A 27,712-nucleotide genomic window follows, 5' to 3' on the forward strand; every position below is an offset into this window, starting at 1 on the left:
GTATATTGTCATCCGTTGATGAAGATTCCTTAGGTTTTGTTTATTTTTTATTTCTAAATACATGGTTCCAGGCATTTTTAAGTATTATATATCCTGTTCTATTACCTTGTTCCATTACGACTCAGTTATTGCCTGTTGTATCTTAGAGACACTTGGGAAAAATGTACCCGTGGAGAATCTCCCGAATCAAAGTAAATAGGTAATCAAGGCTGTTCTTCGAGTACTCCATCCTCGGTGCGTCAGCCTTAAGATAACTGGACCGAGTTATGTGCCATCGTGTTTATCATGTCGATTGGGCCATGACAGGCACAAAACGAGAAAGCCCTACAGAAGGTTGTTAATTCATGTACTTAAGGATAACAGAAACCTGAAAACGGTCTTCTAAGCAGGTTATTTATTTAGGTTTACAAAAAACTGATTGAGTCTATTGCTCTTTAGGGGTCTCCCCTAAAGCCACTGAGTGTTCTCCCAGGTGGCGATAAGGGGACACCTTATAGATATATAGGGTACCTCCATAAAAGGCTTGGACCAAGGGTGCCCTTTTCAATTAGGGTCCATAATAGAAACTTAGGCACCCTCGCCCGGGGTCATAAATACAGGTGGAGGAAGAAGAAGCCCCCTGAAAATTTGACTCAACAGGATCCATCAACGTGTCCACACGTCCCTTGAGTTACAAACCTTTTCCCAGTAATGGGCTAAATTGCATGGTGATGCAGAACACCATCGTAGGAGGATCCTCTATAGGAGGACAAGTGCGGTAGGGCATAAGATCCAGATCCATGGACAATTGCCTCTGCAAAGGGCTGTCTTTACACTTTCAGGGTACCTGCAAGACTAGAGGCCTTGCGTTCAACTCTATTCCCACTTGAGGAGTGGCGCCCCTCGAGGAACTTATAGCCTAGTAAATGACACAGCATTCACACGGGATTCTGAATAGTGGATAATTCTTCTGGGATTGGTCTTTATTGACAGGTGTATTCATCTTAAAATCTCCTCCTAGCTAATTTATTTACTATGGTTTGCCTGCCCTTAGTTGCATAATATTTTTAGGCGTGAATATATAATAGGTTGAAAAAAATAAATTAGGGACTGTCTGTGCAGCATTTCGACTCTTGTTGATAGAAAACCCATCGCCAAGTGCTGAAATACATGTTGTGGCCAAAGTGGGCCCAGGATTGCGCAAAATCTCCTTTCATACTGGAGATCCAGGGACTTCTCGCTATCTGGCCTAGGCCAGCTTAAGCGCTTGGATGTAGTTTTGAGAAGATTTGCGAATCCCTGTTCTTCACTGTATCGACATTTTGAATGATGAACTAATACAATTTAAACTGGACTTATTATGAGTTTCAGAAACTCATATCCCAGGAGTAAGAAGCATGGAAATAGGTGATATAGAATAGTGGGATAATTGGATAAATAGACAGAGAGTAGGGCTAATGATGAATAAGCTGCTAATTCCTTTTTAGGCTTGGAAGGTGTTAATAATAGAATACTAACTGCTCATTTTATGACTAAAAAATTTTCTGTTTCAGTTATAGTAGTATATGCCCCGGTTGAACCAACTGACCAAAATACTAGTGACGCAGATGAATTTTAATTACAGTTACAGGAGCAAACAGACAGGGTCCAAGGTAGAAATATAGTGTTTTTACTAGGACATTTCAACACCCAAGTCGGTAGAAATAGGAATAAATGGTATCCAAGCCCTGGAAAATTAGGCGCATGAAAAGAAAACAGTCATGGCTACAGACTTTTGCAATTTTGTAGGTATATCATTATAGTTGTAACCAGTATTGTGTTTGGTTATAAAATAATCCATAAGTTGATATGGCATTCACGTGATGGTACGATAGCAAACCTTATTGATTATGTCTAAGTAAACCAAAGAGTGATAGGATTAATACAAGATAGTAGGGCATCTCGTTATTGATTAGCACTCTTGCTAGGAGTGATGTTATTGATGTTAAAAGTAAAGATTACCATGGTATAGTAGTGTCTAGGATTAATTTAAAGCTGGAATTTCAGAAGGGTAACGAACTCTCGGGAAATTATGATGTTGGTAATTTGAGAGAAACTTTCGAGGAACAGTTGAATACTAAATTCGATAGTTTAAAATTTGACAACGTTGTAGATGGTTGGAATAATCTTATAAAAATAATTTGTGGAGCTGTTGATGGCGTCTTAGGATAGAAAGTTAAGACTGCAGCAAGAATATTAGTGAAAATACCCTATGTTTAGTAGAGAGGAGAAGGGGTTTGTATTATCTGAGTGATAGATCATACAAAAAATAACAGGATTGTAAAGACGTGGAGAAAGCATTAAAGTATTAACTAAGGTGGTGTGAAGTGGAGGCCACTGAAAAAAATTACCCAGGATCTGGAAGATGCAGCTAGACGACAAAATAGTAAAATGTTGCGCCGGCATGTTAATAATTGAGAGATAGATATCAATACCGACTTGTCTCAGTCAAAGATAGAAACAGGGTCACAAGTAGTGATAATGAAAGAGTTAAATAGAGAGGGGAAAAATTTTTTGAGAATATGCTAAACAAGGATACTGTTGTAGGAATAGATATAGAGCAAAATTAAAAAGTTTCTGATATCTTGGGCGTGAAAGAAGATTTGTTCAGTGAGGAAGAATTAGCGACGGTACTAAAAGGAATAAAAAAAAATAAGGCTCCAGGTCCGGATAATGTGGTAAATGAGTTTCTTAAATATAATGATTCTGAGCTTAGAAACAAGTTACTGAAGATTATGAACAAGATTTTTGGAAAATGGAAAGTACATAAGGATTTTAGGAAAACTTTAATAAACCACTGTATAAGAAAAATGATCAGAGTGAGTGTCGTAATTATCGAGGCATTAGTCTGGCCTGTGTAGGAAGCAAATTACGAGGTAATGTGATACTCTCTAGACTGAGAGACATTGTGAAGTTTTAAGAAAAAAACAGTGTGGTTTTGAAAAAGGTAAAGGATGTGTCGACCACAACCTTAACTATTAGGTTAATTATTGAGAACTACAGTAGTTGTCAAACACCTTTGGTCCTCAGTTTTATAGATTACTAGCTGTTGGGGTGGCGCTTCGCGCCACCCCAACACCTAGTTGGTGGGGCGCTTCGCGCCCCCCAAGCCCCCCAGCGCACGTAAGTCGTTACGCGCCATATTAGTTACGCGCCATTGTAGTTGTGTCCCTGTGTCCCACCTGTGAATATAGATAGATTTATATATGTGTTTCAAACTACGTCAAAATTGCGAATATACAACATTCTTGGCTTTCCCATTGTCTGTCCATATACAAAGCCGTATGTACTAATAATGACGTCATATGCAAACGCTCTTTTTACAAACAAACAAACATGCATACACACAACTCGTTTTTATATAGATAGATAGATAGATAGATACAATACAAATTAACTACGTAAAACTTGTGAATATACCACCCTCATAAGGCCCTGTCAAGATTGTGGCCTCTATTAGGTTTTCCATTGTTTTTTTTACGGCAAGTCGCGTGCCATTGCAAAGCTTTGGTGGGTTGATATTTCTTAAAAGTATTATTGGTACGCCTATTTTTAGTTGTAGCACGTGTGGTGGAAACCCTGAAGGATCTATGGAATTTAAAAATTCAGATGGATAATTAACCGCTTCATTTGGTTCCAAAATACAAATTAACTGCGTAAAATTTGCGAATATACAACATTCTTCGCTGTCCAATTGTCGCTGCATATAAATAGATTGTCAGGTTTACCGACCCTCGAACATGCAACGTACAATTGTCCATGGGAAAAACAATCAGTATTAAGATCTATACCACATTTTTCTAATGATTGACCTTGAGCTTTGTTAATGGTGATTGCAAATGCTAATCGAATTGGGAATTGCAATCTTTTAAATTGAAAAGGCATATCCGTTGGAATCATGGGAATGCGAGGAATAAGAACAGCCTCACCCTCAAAAGGCCCTGTCAAGATTGTGGCCTCTATTAGGTTTTCCATTGTTTTTTTTTGCGGCAAGTCGCGTGCCATTGCAAAGCTTTGGTGGGTTTATATTTCTTAAAAGTATTATTGGTACGCCTATTTTTAGTTGTAGCACGTGTGGTGGAAACCCTGAAAGATCTATGGAATTTAAAAATTCAGATGGATAATTAACCGCTTCATTTGGTTCCAAAACTGTGTCGACTGACTTGTAAAGGACTGCCTGGTCTCGAATCTTGGTCAAAACATTATTGTTGATTTCGTGGACGTCTATATTTTTGGGTGCGAGAATCGCTCTTTCACTTAGCCATTTATTATTTTTATAATTTTTTAGAATATTCGGAAATACTTTTTCAATCAATTCATTTTTGGACGTCACTAAATTACAGAAATCAGCAGGTAGTTGTATACGTCCTGAAATTGAGTCTACTGGAACTTTCCATTTCCCATTGCCAGCAATTGATCTGAAAATGTTTGACCAGAGTCATCGTTTTGCAATCGGACACGCATATTTGTAGTTAATTTTAATGTTTTTACGTGTGCCCATAAATTAGAATTTTTCAGGCAAGCATTCATTTCGTCCGCAGGAGTTGATCTAGGTATTATAGGTAATGTTTGCCTGAAATCTCCCGCAAGCAATATTAATGTGCTGCCAAAGGGTTTCGACTTCCCTCGCAAATCTTTCAAGCATTGATCCAGAGCCTCGAGCGATTTTTTGTGTGCCATTGTGCACTCATCCCAAATAATAAGTTTGCATTGCTGCAATACTTTACCCATCCCAGATGATTTGGAAATATTGCACGTGGGAGTTTCTGTAGAATGCAAGTTCAGAGGCAATTTCAAAGCTGAATGAGCAGTTCTTCCACCAGGCAGCAATGTTGCGGCTATTCCGGACGACGCAATTGCCAACGCTATATCATTTTTTGATCGAATTGATGCCAGAATCAGTTTTATCACAAACGTTTTACCAGTACCTCCTGGTGCATCCAAAAGAAAATTTCTCCAACGTTGTTATCGACACAATGCATTATCGTATCATAAATGTCTTTTTGTTCCGACGTTAACTTGGAAATGTTATTTGTACATACGACAATAGATCACTCGTACTGTAACTTTGTTCACGATCCAATTCTACACATGTCGAAACAGCAGCGATACGGTTAGGTGAAGGCATTTCCAAATCCTGAAGAGGTTTGTTTGCCAAACGTACGCACAAATCTTCTATAACAACTAAAGTGTAATTATAAATTTCTGATGTAAAATCAAAAGTCATATCTGACGTCTCTAAATGTTTTCGATGGAGTATATCTTCGGACATTTTTTACTTATATTTTTCCCATAACTCTGTAGGAGCTGATGGAGAGCAAGTTGTTAAAATGATGCCAAACAATGCACGAATTTAACTTGGGGTTGACGTTTCGCACGCGTCATTGATGCAGTTATCCCAGTGTTGGTCATTCTCCAATAAATTCAGAGCTTGGCATGCACTACGGTAAGTGTCATGTACAGTACCATTTACAGTCCTCAAATACTCAAAGGATGTCGGACCGGGTACATTCACCAAAAGCAGGCGTAGAAAGAAGCATTCATGTTGATTGGGTGAACGGTGTAGAGTCTTCCTATCGTGGTATCTTTGAAGATGGTAGGTTGGCCGTCGACTGACTTACCCTGTTTTCGACGTTCAAATACTTTATTTTTAGTATTCCACGTGTAATACGAAAGCACTTCAGTATGCAGCAGTTTTTTTGCAAAAGAATCATTTTTGCAAAGCGAAAAAAAAGCTGTTAATGTTGTATCCGGTGGATTCAGGACTCTTTGTTGCACGTTGGTTTCCGTGAAATAAACACGTTGACCATTCTGTAATTGTACCGCTAAGTGAACAACAGCTGGACTACGTTCATGTATCGGAAATGAAAGAATTTGCCAAACAGCTTCATTACTGCTGATGTTTCTTCCAGCCTGATATTGTATGATTTCATCGAAATCTTTGATTTCGGGCTGCAAGCCAAAAACTGCCATGTCACTGCCTTTGTTGACGTATTTACATATGTATTTGATTGCCTTTACGGAGTTACAGTATTCAACGTTTATGTGTGCATTAAATGTTTTTGATAATAATGGGGAATATGGAACAACCCACTGGTTATCTACTTCGATGGTGGTACCGTTACGCTTCTTTATTATTGCTGTTTTACCGCCATCTTCAGTAGATCTTCTTCTATATTGTGGGTAACCACCATTGCCAGTAATTGTGTTTGATACTAAAAGTCGAGGATATTGCTTTGTGCACCTTCCTTTGGCCATGCATGGTGAATTTTCGTTCAGTGCACCGCAAGGTCCATGTATCATATTTTTACAATAATATCATGTAACCCCTTATCGACATTTTTATCAGGTATTTCAGCGGAAATCACATCATCAATTCCGTTCGAAGTAATTTTTTTATGTAGCCAGATTAGTATATGTGCGTGTGGCAAACCTCGTTTTTGCCATTCCACTGAGTACATCCAGCATCGCACTGACCCAAACACTTCAAGTTTTACAATGTAGTTTATCAGTGATTTCAACTTTTGCCGGAAGACACGGGCCGTAATGTCATGCCTATGAACCGCCGATTGTCCTTGAAGTAAAAGCTGCAGTATCTCGTCCCAAGATTGATTACATGTAAATGTAATAAATAAATCTGGACGACCATAGAGACGAACATACGCAATAGCATCTTGAGCATATTCATGCATATGACGGGGACTGCCAGCATATGACGAAGGTAAAATTGTTAATCTTCCAACGTTTGTGGTATTACCGTCATTTATAACTGCATCTCGCTTATGAATGTATTGTTCAGAGCGGAGCTTGGTCTGATTCAGGCGGATAGATAGCAAACGTTCTGATTCAATTTTAGCATACATATCAACGACGAATTGGTGAAACAATTCACGGCATTTTAAAATATAATTTTCTTCATCCTGCCGAATCATTAGTCTATAGGAATAATAATGCATTGCACTGCATTTCTTATTCATTTCTTTGTTAGTGGCTGGATTCATCAATTTAATATTAAAGTGATAGCCGTCGGCTCCATCCCAAAAAATGATAGGATATTGTAGGGCATCGTAGCATCGATGAGTTTCAGCATTTCTTAACAACTGAGCGTTTCGCTTATGAAGAATAATATCTCGAGGTAAAAACTGATCACCGACCATAACGATTGCCACTTCGTCGATAGTTGGAGCATTGTATCTACGCACATGTTGGCCAGGAGGCGTTTTGTCAGCGGAAATAACAATTTTATGCGTATCAGTAGGCATCAAATCGATGGCTGTTTTGAAAAGACGCACTAAATTATTATTTTCGTGGAAAAGATGTTGCAATTGGGAAACGATTGTCCTTTCAACGTTGGGAGAAATTTCGCAACGTGCATTCAATTCAGAATTTCTATCACTGATGAAGTACAATTGTAAAAATTTATGATTCTCGCCTGAGAATGGTAGAAGGGACCCTGCTCTATGATAAATTTGCCCTTTTACTTTGAAAGTAGACATAAATTGATCTGGATTTTCGATTTGGGCTCCAAACGACGACATTTGGAAACATGAGTTGTATTTTCTGAGTTTGACAAAAAACGCTTAGATTCTGACGTAGTTCCAGTAAGGAAAGTCTTCAATGGCTCTGGTGGTGCAGCCAATAGAGGAAGTTTAACTTTTCCTGAGGCGCAAAACATTCCCATTGTTTCACCATTGAATTTCAAGGCCTTGCAATAGGGACAAATTTTAGACATTGTCCCGATTTGAACACATCTACTCAAGCTATAATCATCGACTGGGTTGTACCTGAATGCCAGGCGATAACTTTCAGGTTGCTCTGATTCCTCGGCACGCCTTCTTTTATTACTTTCTCTATCAGCAGCAAGCCTGATTTCTTGCTGTTCTTGTGATTCCTCGGCAGGCTTTCTTTTCTTACTTTCTCTATCAGCAGCAAGCCTGATTTCTTGCTGTTCTTGTAATTCCTCGGCACGTCTTCTTTTTTCACTTTCTCTTTTAGCAGCAAGTCTGCTTCCGCGTTGCTCTGGTAGTTCCTCGGCACGCTTTCTGTTCTTTCTTTCTCTATCAGCCTCAAGCCTGTTTCCTTGCTGTTCTTTTGATTCCTCGGCACGCTTTCTGTTCTTTCTTTCTCTATCAGCCTCAAGCCTGTTTCCTTGCTGTTCTTTTGATTCCTCGGCACGCCTTCTTTTTTCACTTTCTCTTTTAGCAGCAAGTCTGCTTTCGCGTTGCTCTGGTAGTTCCTCCGCACGCTTTCTTTTCTGACTTTCTCTATCAGCAGCAAGTTTTTTGGCATAGACTCTTTGAGCATCTTCATCGGCTTTTGCCATGGTAAGTTCATCAGTCATTGTAAACTTAAACATTAATAGATTTCTACGTGAACATATGTCTTAAATATCTTGAATGACGTCACCGTCAAAGCAAAAATGACGACAACTAATTTCATGACGTCAGTCAACACAGAAACATGACGTCACCTGATCCACAGACAGACACACAGACAGACAACTTATTTTTATATATATAGATAGATTAGAAAGCGTTCGATTATGTTGATTGAAGAATTAGCAAAGGTTTTATCCTTATTTAGTATACTAGAAAAATACATTAAAGAGAAATAGTGTTATGTACGAGAATAATACTGTCTGCGGTTAAGTTAGGAAATGAGGCTAGTTGCTGATATTGTATTAAATCAGGAGTTAAGCAGGGGGGTGTTTTTATCTCCCTTAATATAAGTCATTTTGATGGACTTTGTTTTAAAGAGCACAGGAAAGGCAATGTGAGACCACAGATCCAATGGGGAAGAAAAACTTTCCTAGACTTAAATTATGCTCATGAATTAAGCATCCTAGATGAAAGAGTGAGCAAAATGAATGAACTTTCAGAGGTTTTGCGAGTTCAGGGTGCTAGAATAGGTTTAAAAATTAATGTTAAGAAGACTAAGTTACTAAGATGACGTTGGGTAACGAAAAGATTGATATGGTGGGCAGCTTCACTTACCTTGGTAGTATTATTAGTAAAGACAATGGGAACAGTGAAGATTTTAAAAGTAGAATAGCCAAGGCCCAGGGTGATTTGTCACAGTTAAAAGAAAAATTTGGAAGAATACGAAGATAAGTCTGCAAACCAAGATTAGAATATTGGAACGTTACAGTGATGACAGTGGTCAAATACGGCTCTTAAGCATGAGCGCTCCAAAAAGCGGACGAAGAAAAAATTAAATGCTTTACAGAAAAATTGCCAGAACACTATTCTGTGTACCCGGCTGATTGACCGTAATTCTAACAGTAGGCTATTCGAAAAATGTGTTTCAATCCCGCTTTCTAGGACTACAATGAGAGAAAGCTCGAAATAACTAGGGCACGTTCTGAGGATGAAGGATGGCAGATTGCCAAAGATTGTCATTTTCGGCCTACCGTCTAGGGCTAAAAGGAAAGCAGGTCATCCTCGTCAGGCACACGATGGCACACAACTCGGTCCAGTTATCTTAAGGTTGACGCAACGAGGATGGACTACTCGAAGAACAGCCTTGATTACCTATTTACTTTGATTCGGGAGATTCTTCACGGGTACATTTTCCCCAAGTGTCTCTAAGATACAACAGGCAATAACTGAGTCGTAATGGAACAAGGTAATAGAACAGCATATATGATACTTAAAAATGCCTGGAACCATATATTTAGAAATAAAAAATAAACAAAACCTAAGGAATCTTCATCAACGGATGACAATATACTTTAAATAGAACTAATAACAATTCATTAAGGAAAGAGGAATTCGCATCGGATAATTCGTTGACCCATTTTCCATATTCACACCAGAATCACTGAGTCCCGTGATCTTTGGATATCGAGTAACCTTTGAGAGAAGTAGGAGATTAAAATGTAATTAATATATAATTAATCTGCTTAAAATATGAATATAAAATACATCTAAATCTGGAATAGAAAGTGCGTGTTTATCTCTAGTCTCCCAATAAATTCTGATTACATATAATATTCGGGAAAATACTGCTGATGTGGGATTTGAACCTAATACTGCCAAGTGAATAGCCAAAACTTTCTAACCCCAGGTAAATAGGCAAACCTTGCAATCTATTCATAGCTTTGTTATTACAGACCTTGCCCTTCCATACAAATAAAATGGATTGAAATAATAATTAAATATAGGAGATATTTTATACAGCTCACTATGACAGATTGCTATACAGAAGTATCATAAACTTGTTTAGCCGTCATAGAAGAGTGTAACCGCTTTGGTATAGCCATTGACCCCTTATATCTTGCAAATAAGCTAATCATCATCAAGTGACAATGAGACTGATGTGGACTCGAAGAAGGTTTCGCCACCGATGAATAGTAGCAAAATATATCTACGTAAAGTTTTATCTCTACTTAATTGAAACATTTTATTGATAGTCTTAATTTATATCTTTTTATTTATGCTAAAATGTATAAAGCCAGACACAAAAGAATTCAAAAGCATTATCCTTCAAATTATTCCTTGAGAGTTTCAACTTAACATCCTAGGTCATTTTATCGATACGCCATTTTGACAGCCTCTATTCACAGTAAATTCATTGATTCAGCTCAAATTTTCCCTCAATTATCTATAAAATTTTCTCTTTAAACTCTTAACCCTCGACATAGGTAATGCACAATAGACACACATAAACAATAGACACACATCAAAAAGCCATAGATTAAGTACTGGTGCTCGGATGTTGCTAAAATTTGTCAGCAATGAACTATTGCGAAGTAGAGTAGTGTAGTTTGAACAGGTATTTGGGTTGATGACGGTTGATGACAAATTTTGTGTAGGATCTGCTACTTTTGCCAGCTTTGCCACTAATATTAAAGTTCATAACACCCTTCTAATTCCCTCACTTCCTTTTCCCAGTACATAAGACAAAACCCCGCATTTGAACTAAGTGGCATTTGAAAAGCTTCATCATTTAATTCCATGGAATTCAAAAATGATATTGTAGCAAATCAAAAAGTACATTGCTTGAATTGCCATTGTCAAAATCTTCCGCAAAAAATAACAATACCCCTTCTTAAACAAGATTAAAAATATATTTGTTGCATAGATTAATCCTCTGATATATCATATTTTTTCTCCTGCTTTTTTCTTTGTCACTATTGGGTTGCTGGAAGTGAGTTTTCTTTCTTTTTCTGTGAAATATTCAGAAATACATCAAACGTATATTTAAAATTATTTCTTAAACAATTGCTATTTACTTTACATTGAAATTTTTCGAAATTTTCAGAAAACCTTTCTAACGATGAAGCCATAAAACAATAAGTGTTAATGAAACCCTATACAAAATGTGTTTCATAGATTCACTCCGTTTTATGGTTTGATCGTTAGATAGGCCTTCTGAAAATTTAGCTAAATGTGAATCTAAAGTAAATGGAATCATTTAAGAAATAAGTATACTTCTGATGTATTTCAAAATACTGAAGACTTTAAAAGAATAATCAAGAAAGGGATTTGTCCCTATGAATATGTTGATAGTTAAAAAAAAATAAAAGATAAAAAATTACCTTCTACAGACAAGCTTTATTCTAGATTTAAAGGGGAAAATGTTAATGGGGAAGAATATATAAGAGCGAAATATATTTTGAAATAATTTAAATGTGAAACTGTTAGATTGCACTAAATTATATCTAAAAATTGATCTTTTAATTTTGCTAGATTTAGTTGAAAATCTTAGAAGTGCATGTTTAAATAATTATAAACTACTTCCTCTCAGCACCAGGACTAACATGGGAAGCTTTTCTCAAACACTCTAAACCTGAAATCCCCTTATTTTCATGCTGTCCCATAAGCAATATGTATTTTATTTAGACAAATTAATTTTGAGACAGGTATCAACAAAACTTCCATCAGGGATTGTATTTGCTTAAGATACAATTAGCAATATGAATGCTCAGTTTTGTGATATTCTAGTTTTGAAATAATAAAAAAAGAAAATTATATGTTCTATTTGATTTTCACCAGCTCACTTGAGCAAAATCCTTTGTGACAACAATATACCCTTGGTTGGCTTAGAATCTCTCTAAAATGCTTTAAACAGAAGGAATTTTAAAAACAATTATACTGATCAGCAAGAAGAATATTAAAATAATTCTCTAAACTTGGCACTTTTTAAGACAGTTTTTTAGCACAGCAAATGCAAAACTTTAATGGTGTCCTATGTCTTCTCAAAAAAAATATTAAAACGTGTCAGATGTATTTTGATATAAAATGCATCAAAGACTTTTAGTTAAATCTATGAAATGACAGGGCCAGGCATTCCTTTACATTTTATGCAACATGTAAAAAGAAAAACAATTCAAATTTTTTCACAAAAGATGATTGATTTTAAATAATAAATGTATTTTTAACAAAAAGCAGCTGACATCAATTAAATCAAATAAAACAAAAATTCATGGAGAATCAATAATATCAGCCTTATATTTAACCTGCAATGTTTTAATTGCCACGGCCTTAGGAATTTAGTGTATGTATAAAAACATTCTTTAGCCACGTTTGAGAATATTAGTGCATGCATGTAATCTAAAACCTTTGTCAGATTCAAAAAATAGCTTTCTTTAAAGGTAGTTTAAGTTTGAAAATAAATTTTCACAAGTCTTCAATCATCACGTTTCAATGCCGATATTTTTCAATAAAACCACACTTTACTAGCAACACAACCTAAAAATAGATTTTCAGTAGCAGACTCAAGCCAGTAGTAGAGGAAATGGGACTTCTGAGAAACCAATTTCATCTATTCAATTTACATCATTTTCAGTTAATTTTAAATTATTATAACAGGAAATATAGCAGATTTTGAACGTTTTCCAACCGTATGTTCAAAATGATAACACGTCCAAATCAAATTTGGTCTCATTTTTACACTTTTTTACAATGTGAACACAAGTTCTAGCCTCAATTAAATCACCCCATCAATTTACCCCAATTTCAATGTATTTCAATATACCTCATTTTCAAAGTATTGCAATTAACCCTATTTTCAATGTACAGAAAATGAGGCTTCTGGCCCACTTGTCAATTCCATTTAATTTACTCCAGTTTCCTACCCAATTTATACCATTTTCCACTGAAAAATCTAAATTTTCAAGAATTTCCCATTATAAATTTTATCATTAAAACAGTTTTGCGTCAAAATAAAAATCCTTGAAAAAGTAAGAAATGGATATGATTTTATAAAAATTTTATTTTGTGAAATAGCACAGGTTATTAGATTTACTAAATATAGTGTTATTATTAATATATAATACATTACCTATACTACTTGTTTGATCTGATATTTAATTGTTAAATCGATATCCGAATAAATTATGTTATCTTTATTTTTTCTTTCAATACCTTTTAAAATCACACATTCATCTTATTTTTTAAATTTCTTTTCAAGATCAGATGCTTTAGAATCACAACTCTTAGGTGCATGGATTTAATCGTGTATTCCATTTTAATATCTAAATCTTCTTTCCTAATAGTTCGATTATATTTATTTTTCATTTTCATTTCGCTTAAGAGTTTCTCGTTTATTAGTAAATAATTTCATTAAATAAATTTTCTAAGCAGAAATAATATTTCTTTTAATAACCTTTGGCTTTCTTCTAAGAACTCTTAGAAAGATGGTTTGTATTGAAAAATTTTGGAGAATATAATTCATTACCATTTAATTTCACTTGTTTCATATATTTTTCACAAGGAGAAAACTGTTATGTTTTGTGTCTTCATTTTTTCGTTTAATTATTTCTTCATTAGTCAATTCACGAATTTTATACATAGCAAGCGATTCTGAATAAGCAGTTTTATATTAAGACTTTTTTCTGCTATTCTTTGAAATTTTTCAAGTATTTAATTAAAACTTTCCCACAACTTAAAGAGAAGGAAAGGGTAACAGAGCAAAAGCAGATAAATCTGAAACACTAAACATAAATTTAGGTACCAAGAAAGCATTACTAGCATTTCCACACTATTTAAAACTTCCTCGATAAACCTTTTTCTTGTTTTTCTTTAAACTAAAAATAGATCAACCATTTCGACTTTAAAATCCATAACGACAACAATTTTCTGTCCATATCTATTTGTAACACATTTCATTGCTTAATTGTGTACTCCATTCCTATGTCTAAATCTTCTTTCCTAACAGTTCGATTATATTTATTTTCTATTTTCATTTGGCTTAAATGTTTCTCCATTTATTAGTAAATAATTTTGTTAAACAAAATTTCTGAATCAGAAATAATTTTTATTTTCATAATCTTTGGCTTTCTTCCCAGAATTCTGTGACTCGGTGAAAGAATTCTGGGAAGAAATTCAAATACGTGTCAGAAATAGTAACGGCTTATTCGTTTTGATAGTGTGCCTTAGCATTCTAGGAAAAGATGGTTTGTATTCTTAAGGTTTTGTAGAATATAGTGCAGAAAGTAAGAAAAGTTTTATTTATGTGTCAAACCTTACAAACTTTACGCAATATTCATTACCATTCAGTTTCAATTGTTTCATATATTTTTCACCAGGAGAAAACTGTTATATTTTGTGTTTTAATTTTTTCGTTTAATTAGAAAACCGTCATTTTTCGCGTATTAATTTTTTTATTTAATTATTTCTTTCTTTAGCCAATTCACCAAATTTATATTTAGCAGGCAGCTCTGAATAAGTTGTTTCATATTTAGCTTTTCTTTCCGCTATTCTTAGATATTTTTCAAGCATTTGAATTAGAACTTTCCCAAAACATAAAGAAGCAAGGGGTAACATAGTAAATGCAGATTAACAGTCACATCGTTTTGATCTAAATGAAAATTATTATCTACTATTTTCTTTTCACAAATATAACAGCATTTAATAGTTATATTGTTCCATTTTTCACTTACTTGCTCTTGTGTTTAACCATAATCTCTTTGTCTATTTTCCTACTCATTGGCTATTTCTATAAACATTTCTGTTATGGTAGTTACAAAATGCTCGCTAGCATCTTCACCAAATTATTCGTAATATTTATTTTGTGTTTTATCAAGAGATTAACATACTTGGAATCCATAAGTAAATCGCTTTTACTCTACTATCTTAAATGTCTTTTTACCTTTCTTTTGATTAAATTGTTCATTATACAATTCAAAATCAGCTACAATACAGCAAGGTACTTTCATTTGTTTAGCTATATTTTACTGGTTTTGGTATAATGATTTCAGGATCTTTACAGTAATCCTTTTTAGAATGTTTTTTCAAACTCTTGATTTCTGTTAAATGTTTTCCACTGTAGATGGAAAGATAAATTTTTGATTTATATTTAGTAATTTGGGTACTCAATAGTCTACTTAAATCTTTAATTAAAACATAATGATTATTAAAGTAGAGTAAATCAACCACATGTGAAGCAGTTTTTTCATTGGTCTTAGTTTTACGAATATGAGTTCTAACCACCTTATTTTCAATTATTTAAAATCAACAGATTTTAATAATATATTCGTTTTCAAATTCATAAATATCTTGAATATCAATTGGAAAAATAGTAAACCTTTTAATTTCGAATTCATTTTGATAGGGTCTTTCTTCTGATAGTCTATATATATAGATGTCTTTTGCTGGGTGAAAATAAAAAAGAATTGACGAAAGAAAGCATTTGCCATCATTACTTTTTATATTAATGCAAGCTTTTCATTTTTTTTTTACAATTTCAGACATTTCTTTATAAGTACCTCCCACATAATTTGGTAATCTTAACATTCAATTACCAATTCCGTTGACTCTTTCAAACTGTAAACCTAATCTGGGTATATTCTCTATTACTAATTTGTGTATATTCCTGAGATTACTATTCAAATGGCTTTGTTCAATGTCACTATTTTATTAAAAATCCAAGAATAGCTAAGATAGTGGATAGGTTCGAGTTCCTCTTTATCCTTCTGAGAATAATGTTACGCGTGTTGGAAATTAACCTCTATAAATATTTCTATCTCTAATTCTATTTTTTAGATCTCTAACAACAGAGTCTAAATTAGTCCAATATCAGTTCCAATTGAATTTACTGAAATATTAAATATAAGGGAATTTTCTCCGGTCCATTGAATGCTTGGATTGTTATCGTGTTCTTCTTCTTTAAATATATGCTCTGGGATAGCTCAAACTTCACTTGTTTTTTCATATTTATAAATAAATTCAAAATATCAATATTCCATTCTTTTTTAGCACTCTCTTTACCATTTTCATCTCGAATGAATTGTCTATTTAGGATAAAACTATATAGGACATCATGAATGAATTCTAAGACCTGTTTTTGTTCTTTTGGATTTTATAAAAATGAGCTTATTTTTGGATGCTAATAATGTTCTCTTATAGTGGGTTTCATGCGTTTAAACATTACACGAGGTCTTGTCACTCATTTGAACTAATCTGTGGTGCAAGTAGACTGAAAAATTGCCAAAGGGGTACGGGACATTGTAAATGAGCCTCCAGAGGGAATTCACTGTGTTAAAAGACCAAGTATAATAATTACACACATGAAACTCACTGTAAAGGTTCATTATTATTATCCATAAATAAGCTCATTTATTTTTCAAGAAAAAACAATTGACCTTGGCAACATCGCTAGAACCTATACAAAATCCAAAAGAACAAAGACAGGTCTTAGAATTTATTTATGATTTTCTAGATAGCGTTATCATCTCCCAAAGGGATACAAGTTGTATGGGATAGGGATGAAACTACCTACCACAATATTTTAGACAATGCTTGATTAGTTTTCTTCCTAGATAAAACTAAAAAACAAAATTGCCACCTCCCACAGACTTGAAAAACAATTTTTTGTATTTCTCTTCATGAACAAAACCCTTGTCCCCCTCACTATATTTTCGTGGACAGGCACCCCCACTCCAATACATTTCGAAAACTTAGAAACAGGATGAAACGACGCCCAAAAGTATATATTAAATTGGTCGTAAATTTAGGAGAAGAGAAGAACATTCCAATCGAATGACAACGCATAAATAAAAGCTGAATTAACGAGTACAATTAAAACTACTCTCTTTGGTATCCAGCACTCTTCTAAATTCTAATATCAGACAAACAGATGATCCCATTTTGACGAATAGTGACTCGGTAAAAGATCAGTTAATGCTTCTTATCAACTACCCAAAGTAGTATCAATACATTTTTTCTGGCGTCGACTTAATGAATTGTTCTGCATTTATGACGATACTTAATTTTCCTCAACTCTGTATAACTTTCTTTTCTGGCAACAAAAACGATATTTCGAGGATAATGCAACTCAGTTACTCTTATGGCGAAATATCGTATTAAAAAAAGACATAAAAATTGCATGTTAACGCAATAATTATTATAAAGGGTTACACTAGACAATGTATTTGCGTCTGATTAAAAAAAAACCAGCATATTCATTCAGCTTTTCAAAATAGTCTACAGCAAGGCCTATATCTTGTCATATTAGGGTAGATAAACGTTCTAGCGGACTTTCCAGAAAAATAGCCGTAATAACAAATCAGAGGATATATTCTATTATATTTTATTTGACTTCTATTTTACTTTAGAAACAAATTGACTTCTCAAAAGTGCCATTTCTAGAATCAAACTGCGAAATTCTAGATCAGATATTTAGTTGTTACGCCTAATAAGGACCTCGGTCTATAAAACACAGGCTGTTTTTTGCACAAAACGAAACAAACTGGTCTATATTTTCTCAAGTCAGGCATGGCCATTTAAATTGACTTACTAATCTTAGCTTCAACTTCAACTTCTTCTGAGACTTTATTCTAATGCTTTCATTGCAAGCAGCCTATTCTTATTATGCATATCAGCTTTAAAGTATACTTTCCTGTAATTTCTAACTGACAAAATCAACTTTTCAACATCTATTTTGTTCTTATCCAGCCTATTCATTTGATGCATTCTATTCATCAAAATTATCAGAGAAGTTGAGATTCATTAACTTTTCCGATGTTTTGAAAATTCCGATATATTTTAACCAACATTTATACACAGCTGTGACATTCCCATATTTGGCTGAATTTTCATGTTTGCATACGAATATTCGCACATGTAGGAACCAAGAGTTAGCTTCGGAATAGTATTTTACTTGTCGGTTGAAAAGTTTAGTTCAATATTTTCAAATTCATTCTTGTATGTATTTTGATTAACGCTGTTTATCATATCTGGTAGTGAAACATCCGTGGTGTATTTTATAGTTGTAATTGTTAAAAGTAAGTAACGACGAAGACCACACTGCCTTTCCATCACAAACACCAAAAACAAGAATAACAATAGGGAATTTTTTAAGACAGTTGGAAACAAATTCGAATGAATATTGCGGCCCTATGTCCAAGGGCCGTCCTCAGCAATACAAATAAAAAAAAACAACTAACGAGAGGATAAAATCAATAAAACTAAAATGAACAGTTTTTCAAAACTGTTCAAAAGGATTAGATTGCGACGTTTTAATGACCTTGGTTAAACTTTGTAACAAGTATTCAATGTATTTCCAATTCCGTAATTTTTTCTACCAACAAATAAATGGCTTACCCATGGGTGCGCCTCTTTCCGGGTTATTGGCGAATATTTTTGCAGAGCATATTGAAAATTGGCATTAAATTCATATTTTTTGAAACATATCTTTTGGGGACGTTACATGGATGACGTAATTTCAGTTTGGAACTATGGGTAAAATGAACTTGGAAATTCAAATTGCAAATAAAATTTCATTCCTAGATGTTCTAATTATTCGTAACTTAGATGAACTCGATTTTACTATTTACAGAAAACTAACACAAAACAATAGATATTTACAGTTTGAATCAGACCAACCCCTACAAGTTAAAAGAGATGTCGTAATATCTCTCATAGATCGTGCCCTGAATATTTGTTCTGATGCCTACATCCCAGCTGAACTAGACTTTATCAGGGACATACTTTTTGGAAAAGGGTATCCTCTTTTATTTATTAATAATACAATTATGCGTAGAGTGAAAAGACACACTCATAAAATCAACGATAATTTACCATGTGAAAATCCTGATAAGCCCCAAAACATAATTTACCTCCCGTATATCCCAAAAATCACTAGACATCTTAAAAAAGTATGCATACAAAATAATCTGTATGTTATATTTACCAACAATTTGTAAATCATAAATCTACAAAATTCTGGTAAAGATAAGTTTCCAGTTACTCGCCAAAGAGGTGTCTATCAAATACCATGTGACTGTGGCAAATTCTGTCTAGGGAGGACCCACCAGAATTTCGAGAAACGCCTACAACAACATAAAGATGATATCATCAAAGCTCTGAATTCTAATAATATTACTTCTGTTTCTTTTGATTCTGCTTTAAGTAGCCATGTTTTCGAAAATCCTTGCCACATTATACTTTTTGAAGAATCCGCCATTATTAGCAATGATCTAGGCATAAAGCAAGTAGTTCGAGAAGCAATTGAAATCAGACTTAAGATTAATAATAATATTTCCTTAAATAGGGATTTAGAAGAATATTCACTGAATGTTTTATACACAAATTTAATTAAAAATGACCTTACAAAATATTTTAAAAAACCAATAGATATTAACACAGAGCCTGTCACAAATAGACCTATAAGATCAGCAGCGAAAAAAGTTAGGCTGGCATTAAAAACCTATTTTTACATCATTTTCTTTCATTTCATTGAATTGCCTCGTTTCCTAACAATTTATATTTCAATCCTGGTTGAACTTCGCTGAGGTAAGGATGCTGGGACTGTTTTATAAAACTGTTCATTTTAGTTTTATTGATTTTATCCTCTCGTAAGTTGTTTTTTTTTCTTATTTGTATTGCTGAGGACGGCCCTTGGACATAGGGTCGAAATATTTATTCTAATTTATTTCCCACTGTCTTAAAAAATTCCCTATTGTTCTTCTTGTTTTTGGTGTTTGGAATTGTTAAAAGCCGGTATGACGAATAGAGTTTTGATCGCATAAACTGTAAGAACTTAAAGGGATTTTTTACTTTTGTCTATGGACTCATTTTCATTTATGGGGACATCTTTTGTTAGAGTATTTTTTATAAAGGGATCAAGTTTTATCATGGAATCAAAAATTTCTTTCGTTTATTTTATTCAATCAATCAATTTATTTCTGATCAGTCAACAAAGCAAAAGAGGGTTTGTAGCCACAGTGACGGAATAAGACAGAAAACAAAAAGAGAAAATAAACAACAACAAAAAGAGAGATTACAATCAACAAAGACAAATATAGCTACATACTAAACGAAGAAGAAAGACCACTGGTGGTTGAGGTTTCTAGCAGAGTATTTGATATTTTCCACTCTTTTATCAATGATGTTTGCAGGCAGAATCAATTAAATTTCAGCACCAGAGAAGAATTACTGGTCCAAGGAGGTATATGCAGCAGATACTTGGTTCAAGGTTCAAGGTTCTTTTATTATAACCAATATATACAAAATATTCAAATAAATTTGGTTAATATTAGCTGAGATTTTAAATTTAAAATGGTTAATTTTAGTTGGAAATTCCAATTTTGTACCCACTCCTATACCCCACACTCGGACTTCAAATCTTCATAGCCTCTGATCACCCTTACAATTTTATTTTGACCATCACATTAATCCCCAATAATTTGTAGATAAAGTATTTTGCAAATACGAGCACTTACCTTTTAATTTACCTTGACACTAAACTGTAAAATAGAGCTAATAGCAAAAGGGTTTTAGCCTTATATTAAAATAAATATTCTTAGCCTATCCCTTCACCCCTTCCCACCAATACGATATTTTAAGGCTCCCTGGTCTCCTCGCAACCCACCCTCCAAGATCTTTCTGAAATTGTCCATGCTGAATGTTTCGAACAATTATTTGAACATAAGGTGCTTAGATGTTTTCAGGGTTAGGGGCTATTCCACAACTATATAATTGATGCACCCTGGTGGTTACCCTCAAGAGCCTGACATTAAAGAGTTCTAATCCAATCGGGGAGCCGAGACCAATCATATCCCTCTGTTTTGCCAAAATATATTTGTCTACACTGGGTAAATAATGGGATTTATTCCTATTATTACTGAAAAGGAGTTAAACTGATTCAAGATGCTTACTTTTTAGGCATTCCAGTAATTTTGAACAAAAGAGATATCTAAAAATTATTGTGCGAAGTAACTAGAAGTTTGGTATACACGAAGGCACCCAAAAATGCACTTCTCCTTCAAAGAGCCAATGGGAGGCCTTGTGAAAGTTTTTGGCATATGAAAAGGCTTGTTTTTATTTACTTTACACTAAGTCTGGCTTTGACCAATAGAAATTATAATTCCTCAAGCGATTCCAATGGTTATCTTTGAAGATTTTGATACTTTTTTTTCCGAACATTTATGAAAGCCCCGAGAGGATCCTAATATGACCAAATTTTCTGCTAAAAGTTTGTGACCAAATTTTCTGCAATAATTTGTAGATAAAGTATTTTGCAAATACAAGCACTTACCTTTTAATTCACCTTGACACTAAACTGTAAAATAGAGCTAATAGCAAAAAGTCTTTAGGCCTATATTAAAATAAATATTCTTAGCCTATCCCTTCACCCCTTCCCACCAATACGATATTTTAAGGCTCCCTGGTCTCCTCACAACCCACCCTCCAAGATCTTACTGAAATTGTCCATGCTGAATGTTTTGAATAATTATTTGAACATAAGGTGTTTAGATGTTTTCACGGTTAGGGGCTATTTCACAACTATATAATTGATGTACCCTGGTGGTTACCCTCAAGGGCCTGACATTAAAGAGTTTTAATCCAATCGGGGAGCCGAGACCAATCATATCCCTCTGTTTTGCCAAAATATATTTGTCTACAGTGGGTAAATAATGGGATTTATTCCTATTAGTACTGAAAAGGAGTTAAACTGATTCAAGATGATTACTTTTTAGGCATTCCAGTCATTTTGAACAATAGAGATATCTAAAAATTATTGTGTGAAGTAACTAGAAGTTTGGTATACACGAAGGCACCCAAAAATGCACTTATCCTTCAAAGAGCCAATGGGAGGCTTTATTAAAGTTTTTGGCATATGAAAAGGCTTAATTTTCATTTACGTTACACAAAATCTGGCTTTGAAAAATAGAAATTATAATTCCTCAAGCGATTCCAATGGTTATCTTTGAAGATTTTGATACTTTTTTCCGAACATTTATGAAAGCCCTGAAAGGATCCTAATATGACCAAATTTTCTGCTAAAAGTTAAATTCTTTAGAGGCCACTACCTAAGACTCATTTTTGTACCTAATAAGGATCTTTACACCATTTTGGATGAGGATGGTAAGGAAAAACACAGAGACGAACATTTTAGTCAGACCTATGAGGTCATTCTCTACTATTCTGGTGTCACAAAAACACTTCCTATAACAAGAGTGAAGTAAGAAGCACTTATTATTGATTTATTTAGTTTTTTTTTATACCAATCAAGTTTGTATGGAAGAAGTTGTCATAAAAAACACTCAAACGGCTCAATGGGTTGGAAATTACAAGTTTTTAGTGCCCTTTTTACAAGTCACAAGTGATTAAGGGGCAATTAAAGCCCTAGTTATGTTTTTATAGTCCTTTCCCCCTAAATATGCCCGATTAACTTTAAAGATAGAATTTTGTTTTGCTCAGTTCAAAGTTCCAATAACAATGCTTCTGGGGATGATATAGTCCCTAGGCAGGGAAGTTTCCCGTTGTTTGCACATATGATTTGCTATTTGGAAAGGGAACATTTACCTACTTACTTTAATAGCTAATAGTAGCTAAACAGTAACTACGACCGTTCACACCTTCTTATGTATTTACGGAATAACTGTGAGTCACGAAGTCCAAACGATATAACGTATTTTTAACTGATTTTTTTTCTTGCAACGGTAAATGAGCAAAGAGGGCTGTTACTTCGGAATCACCTTCATCACTTCCATCTTACAATCAAGTGAAATGAAAATTTCCTTACTACAGCCGTTTGGGCCTTGTTGCACATACTCTAGTAACTTGTGTCGTCTTAGTGCTGCTACTCCAAAAGTACAGTCTTTATTGATAGATTCTGACTCTGGATCCTGGAATGCTGAACAGTGGTAAAATATTGACGGATCTATCATAGTATGACTGGTATTCTTTGGTCTGGGTCTCAGAATCCGTCAACGAAGACTGGGCTGAAAGTAAACTGCAGTAAGAAGGTCGGAAAACGTTCTAAAAAGTCATAGGTTAGTCACAAATTACACAAGGTTTTTGGCAATTTTTCACAGGTTCTCAAAATTAGTGCCGGCAGCATTAGTTTTAAGCAGTCTTTTCAAGTTCCAAAACAGGCTTTGAAAATTATGGGATCTGTGATTTATCACTATTTCTAGTGATTTTTGTGGCCTAGTGATTTGCTTCTAGCAAGTGATTTATAGGGGGAATTTGTTCTAAAACTAGTTAGTTTATCCTAAATCAAGTGATTTTTCACGATATAGCACGCAGTTCCATGATCCAATCGAAAAAATAATATAGTGATCTAATTAATGAAAAACACAAAATAGTGATTTACTACAGTTCCTAGTATGTTTCAAATCAACATTTATGCAAATATACTGCCTTTGAAACTTCCAGTTAACTTCTAATTGGAAAATCCCAGATATAGACCCCAGAGCGTTATGGATTATTAAAGTCGGCTGGGAGTAGGCTATCTACTTTAAAATTTATCTGATGGTTTTAGTCTTTACTTCTAATTTCTATTCATAACTCCAATAATTCTTTTATTTGTAATTGAAACATCTAACAAGCGCAGATAACGTCTTATTCTTTACGTTTTTGGGTTTATGTGCTAACATATCAAACACTTTATGATAACGAACTGTAAGAATGGACCAACAAGGCTGAATAGTAACTGAAACTCTAAATAAGGAATTTTTATATCAATCGATATATCATCGGCATATTGTGTTGATCCCAAATATAAAGGATTTATTAAATTTAGTTTTACTTAAAAAAAGGCTAAAAAACTGTGAAAATTTGCCTGAAGCTTGAAAAAGAAGGGAAACAGTCACTAAAAGTAAGAGAATTTTAATTAAAATCAAACCGTTAGATTCGGCGTATCAGAGAATCCTATTGTAGAAGCTACAAGCCTCTGTCTGCAAACTTGTTAAATTTTGTGCTATTTCCTGAAGAAAATCACGAATGTGTCTTAATTTGTTGCTTTTTTTCAGTGGCGATCATATCAAACCAACGGTCCTAGAACAACAGGAGAAGGATCACTTTAACGGTAATTAAAATTTATAGTGTCCCTTTTACTAGACCAAAAAGATTGGATGGCCGTTATTTCCCCTCCCTTCTCTCTTTTTCCCAAAAAATTGTTGACAAACAGAAAAAATGAAGAAAAATTAAAAATTCTTATATATATATATATATATATATATATATATATATATATATATATATATATATATATATATATATATATATATATATATATATATATATATATATATATATATATATATATATGCTTAGGGCAGTTTCATACCCAGACTTGGCCTTAGGGGTTGTATGGGTTTTTATAAATCCAAAGGTATAGTTTTGGAACCTTTCAACTATGCTAAGCAAAATGGGTATCTCAAAATTTTGATGGAACATTATGTAAAACAAAAACATCAATCTAAAGGCATTTTTCCACATCAGGAGGGGGGAGTAATTTTAACCTCTCCTGTAAGTGCGCCTGCATTGAACACGATTAAAAACAAAACAATTATTAATTACAATGATAAAGAGTCTTATGATTCTATTGATTTCTAGTCAATAATCTAGTGATTTAAGCGCTAATAATGATTTTTGTTTAAGAATCTAGTATCGTTTCTTCACCGAGTGGCAGCCCTAAGTACAAAAACTTGAGCAGTCAAATACAAAAATTAAATAGGAAGAACAAGAAGCAAAGCCATCATAAAAAGTCTGGGACCAACTAATCAGAAAGTAATCAAAGGAGTCTACCATTTGATTCCCTAATCAGTACACTTTTATGGTTCTAGATATTGGGCTTGAAGTGCTTGAAATAGGTTAGGCTAGATTAAAAAAAATTTGATAATAGCCTAAAAACTGATTTGTTGAAGGTCACTTGTCAAATATGTAAGCCTTACCCTTTTGGGTAAGGCTTATATTGTAAAATTCTACTTTTTGCTATCTTGGAAAGGGGTTAGGTTAGTAAAATGAACCTCTTAGGGACCTTCAGGGTCTACAGGTTAAAGTAGCCTATGTCCCAAGAAGGTATTTTGAAGTACATATGTCTTTTCCTCCCTCTAGAGGGTCCTGACCTTAGATGACCTTTAAAATCCATGTTATAAAAGTGATACCTCACAAAATAGATCTTCTGCTGAAATGAAGTACAACGAAATTGTTTTCAGCTTCAAAACTTTGCTCAATCCAAATTTATAAGGTTTGAAAGATATGCAAATACATTTCCTAAATTTTGAATAAAAGGAATAGCCTTTTGATATGCCTCAAAATTCTACTCAGTTAACTGGGAATTGCAATTTTGTTAGAATTCTAGTTAATTCACTTCTTGCTATCTTGGAAAGGGTTTAGGTTAGGAAATGAAACTTTTGGGGATGGGTCTACAGGCTAAAGTATGTCCCAGGAAAGTATTTTAAAATACCCACCTCCACTTATTCTCCCTCTATAGGGCCCTGAAATTTGCCTACATGATAGGTCTATACCTATTGAAATTTTGACAAAACAACATTTACCTTAATTTTCAGTTACTAGTTGCATTTTCTCTGTCTTTAGTTCTGAAAATGCAATTCCTGTTATTTAAGTAGAAATTTGAGCCTTATCAATGTTTTTTTTTTTTAAATTTAGGAAATCTATTTGCATATCTTTAAAACCTTGTAAAATAAAATTGAGTCAAGTTATGAAGCTGAAAACAATTTTGTTGTACTTCAATTAAGCAGAAGATCTATTTTGCAAGGTTTCATTTTTATAACAGACATATTTTTAAAGTTCATCAAAGGTCAGGGCCCTCTACAGAGAGGAGTGGAGGTAGTTGCTTCAAAATACCTTCCAGGACATACTTTAGTCTGTAGATTCATCTGTGAAAGTTTCATTTTCCTAACCTAAACCCTTTCTGAGATAGCAAGAAGTCAATTAACTAGGATTTTACTGCATTTTCTAAACTAAAGCCAGAGAAAAAAAGAAACTGATAACTAAAGATGAAAATTATGTTATTTTATCAAAATTTCAATAAGCATAGACCTGTCATGTAGGCAAATTTCAGGATCCTCTGAGTGAGAAGGAGTAGAGATTAGTGCTTCAAAATACCTTCCCAGGACATATTTTAGCCTTTAGACCCATCTCTGAAAGTTTCATTTTCCTAACCTAACCCTTTTCCAGGATAGCCAAAAGTAGTTTAAGTAGAGTTTTACTATTTATATTTACAGACTTAAGATTCCTCAGAAACAAATTTACCTGTAGGCTATTCAGAATTGCATCCTGAGTTCAAATTAAGCATTCATTTGTGTCAGAAATGAACTTTACCCCCATCCCCCTAATATACAAATATATAGGCTACCCTGAATTGGTATATATAGGGGTGGGGGTAAAGATCATTTCCAATGCAAAAACATGTCAAATCTGGATTCAGGATGCAATTCTGACTTTAAAGGTTGGTTTATTTCTTAGCTACCTGAATAGTTCTTTAGTATTTAAACCTTATCCAAACTTTGTAACCTGCACTATTTTAGGCACTGAAGCTGGTATATTTTCTGGTTAAGTCACTATTGGACTAGCTAAGAAATATATGTAGGCTTACACTCAGAATCTCATCTCAAATACTGTAAATGAGCTCACTTTCCTGATGTGGGAATATATTTCCAAAATTGTATGTATAGGCCTATATTGAGTTTTTGTAAGTCACTGTTTTCTTCAAATTGATTTTACACTTTTCAAACCAATCAAAAGTTCATTGCACATAACCTATACAATTCAGGCTATATATTTACTCAAGTTCATTTCTGATAGAAATAAATGTTATATTCTGGTTTTGGGGAAAATTCTGATATTTTTGTCATCATGCAAAAAGTGACCATACTAAAAAAGGGTTTAAAAAGTTTTTTGAAATACCATTCATTTATAAAATTTAGTTGTGTCTTGCAGTAACCTAATTATAACAAACTGAAAAGGTAAGCACAAAATAATATAAAAAAAAACATTTTAGATTTTAGAACTTATAGATCCAAATGTGTATCAGATTAAATTTATTTCATTTGGAATGGATTGATGTCTTTAGAATATATTAATTTCTATTGATGGATTTAATAATAGAATTGTGAGTTTCTAACTAATTTTTAACCTTAACACATAGTATAAAAACTATGATAGGGTTGTAAGTTATCTTTTAGGGCCCTATTAAGGGCTCAAATAGAATTTCCCCCTTAAGCAATTGTCATATTTGAAAGAACATAAAAAAGGTATCAAGTAACTTGTATGCTTTCTTCCTAGCTAAATTGGGTAAAAACATCATACTTATCAATTTAGTTGCAAATGCATCTTCCTCCTGAAGGCCTCATACATAGCTCCAATAATATTTATTACAATTACATTAATCTAGTTGTATATACATTACAGCCTAGCTTGTAGATTATGCAGATCTTGAGCAGTCATTACAACCAATATTAGGCCATGTCCCTCCTAAGCATTTCTGAAATCCTGAT

At 33.8% G+C, this 27,712-nt stretch overlaps 1 protein-coding gene and 1 long non-coding RNA gene across 5 annotated transcripts in view; both read left to right on the plus strand.

Annotated features, from left to right (window-relative positions):
- Positions 1-27,712, plus strand: part of LOC136032687 (uncharacterized) — a 198,218-nt gene that overhangs the window by 3,847 nt on the left and 166,659 nt on the right. The gene's annotated exons all lie outside the window — the stretch shown is intronic.
- LOC136032646 (protein singed wings 2-like) overlaps positions 17,022-27,712 on the plus strand; it is a 94,466-nt gene continuing 83,775 nt past the window's right edge. The window contains exon 1 of one of the 4 annotated variants that reach the window (XM_065712949.1): positions 17,022-17,126. The gene's annotated coding sequence lies outside the window, so the exon portion shown is untranslated. Of the gene's footprint in view, positions 17,127-24,834; positions 25,017-25,044; positions 25,064-27,712 lie in introns of those variants that run through there. The other 3 variants (XM_065712925.1, XM_065712934.1, XM_065712941.1) reach the window with 3 other exon arrangements.

The sequence above is a fragment of the Artemia franciscana genome, chromosome 1 (assembly GCF_032884065.1).
Source record: "Artemia franciscana chromosome 1, ASM3288406v1, whole genome shotgun sequence".
NCBI lineage: Eukaryota > Metazoa > Arthropoda > Branchiopoda > Anostraca > Artemiidae > Artemia > Artemia franciscana.